Consider the following 2,509-nt stretch of genomic DNA (forward strand, 5'->3'; position numbering starts at 1 on the left):
ACCAATAAGGATGGAACAGTTGTACATCGCTTCTCGGCTTTTCATCAAAGACTGCTTTCTCATACGTAAATTAAAAATATTCATACAATTAAAGATTCGTTCTGTCGCTCTGGAATAAAAAAGCAGTATGTTGTCTTGTCGAACATTGTAGCATTTGTTCCATTTTCCGGTTGATTTGTAGAACAGCTTGATTATTAACTCCCTTTTATAAATAATTACCGATGTCATCGCAACATCATGTTTGCGTAAGCGTTTTCGATCCGTTTGCTATTTAACATCCAATTAATGAAACGGCGTGCTTAAACCTGGTAAGCAAAATTAGCCAAGTTAACTTCTTCTTCTAAGAGGGCAATATGGGAAGTCCAGCCATGGCCAGAGAAGACGATGAACACGTTGCAATTAGGACCGCTGTTATTGGGAAGAAAGTTAAGGTGGTCTTGAAGAGTAGCTTATCGACTGGCGCTCCCACATATAGGAAACACAACACACACGGGAATGGATTCGGTGGTACATTTTGCTTGCTTGTTTATGAATTGCTGTTTTGCATCCACCTGATTTTTCGGCGTTTGATTCCGCGAAAGCTCTTCCAGTTATAATGCTTGTTTGTTGTTCGGATGAGTTTTTCACATTGTATCACCTATTCTATCGACCATGTCCCTCACCTTGTCTCTCCAAACTAACTACAGCCGGGATCGGCAGAAGTGAATTTGTTCGACTTAGTGTTGGACGAGCTTTTAAACACCCTTTTGTTTATTTAATTATTAGGTCTGTTAACATACCTGATAAAAGCAGAATAGCAAACCAGTAGTGCAAAAGCTGACGGAAAAATATAACATCGAGAGCACCTAAGGTAAATTTTTTGTTGAACGTTAGCCAAATATCAAAATACAAACGATTAGACTCACCATATGTCAAGTAACAAAAAAATATGCCCAACAAAATATTCTGTCAGAAAATGTGGTTTTGCAGGACACTAGTTTGCTACAACCGGATAGTGTCCGTGACAGGCAGCAGAAACTTCATACTCTACGCGACCGCAAACAAAATGATACAGATCTATCACTACTTGGCGGCTGAGTTCAGAGATGAGTGTTTGTCAAACTAAGTGCTTCCGAAGGATGAATGCGGGTACTACCCACTGCAGGCTGTTGTGAGGACTGGCGAAACCTCAGAATAAAGCCCATATAAACAACTTCCAGACTACCGCTCTGAAATGGCGACCGAACAGAGCAAGAGGCACTATGTTCTCGCAAGCAAAGTAGAACGACATCAGACCACCAAAGAACATGATGCTCTTGAAAAAGGCCCAACAATCAAGAATACTAGACACGCATTTCGTAAATCCGAAGGCGGTGACCTGCGAAACCAAAATTCTGGCTCTGATCAACAAGGGCATCCAGAATATTCTTTTAAGCACCTTCTTCTTGTCGGCTTCAAGTTTATCATCGCATTTTAATACTTTTACGAAATTATCCTGTGTGACATCCTGAAACGGAGGAATATGCATGACCAATTATTCTTGTGACAATGGTGTTTCACACACTCACTCTCTTCCCAGTACCCAACCAATTTCACCTTAAGAAATAATACAAATCTAAGATCTGCCACCCATCCTTACTCATATGTTATTCACGATGATGGCGAAACGCAGTAGCAATAAATCATTACACACTGAATCTTAAGGATGGATACACACGCACTGATTATGTGACATTTTCAATATGATCCTCGTATAACACGATGCCAGTTATACACGAGCGGAGGAACGAATTTGGCCAAGGTATATTAGTATTTGTTTATTCCAAATTCTTGATGTCACCAAGTAGCATAAATTTATCGGCTCAATTTGCCTAGTCATTTCGGTGCATTGGCCGTAACAGCCAACGTCGTTGGTACTCCAGTGGTATTTGTTGGGTTTTCTGAGACCTGGTTTATACAACAGTTCACTCTGGGCTACGATACTGCGGAGCCCGGGAGCGTTTCTCTAATATGATGAAGCCGCAGTGTAACGTAAAGTATTTGGTGGTAGATGGAAAACCATCAATTCATATTTTAGACAACACCATTACCTTCCACACACCGGCCGTGATTTAAACTAATGTAAGGCAACAATAAACACTTATGGGTGACGAAACTCGGATTCCGATTAACGTGAACCACGCTATTAACCTCATTAACGTCTGACCGGACCCAGAACTAAATATCGTTTTACGACCGGGAATACTGACGAAAACGAATACAGCCCACGAAATGTGTGTCCATTAGTGTGTCTATTAGTTGTGGCCTCTATACATCGTCGTTGCGAGTGAAATATCACACGCATGGAGAAAATTAGGGGACACAACTATACTGGGGGACCATTTTTGCGAACCTTCAATTTAAATACACATCCTTACGGGATTTGTATAAACTTTGGAGTCTCAAACCAAAGACAACCAAGGAAAACCTAATGATGTCTAAAATTTTCCCAGATTTTGGTACCGGCAACAAGGAAAACCCAGTACTTTGA

Source organism: Opisthorchis viverrini, assembly GCF_000715545.1.
Source record: "Opisthorchis viverrini unplaced genomic scaffold opera_v5_443, whole genome shotgun sequence".
Classification (NCBI taxonomy): domain Eukaryota; kingdom Metazoa; phylum Platyhelminthes; class Trematoda; order Opisthorchiida; family Opisthorchiidae; genus Opisthorchis; species Opisthorchis viverrini.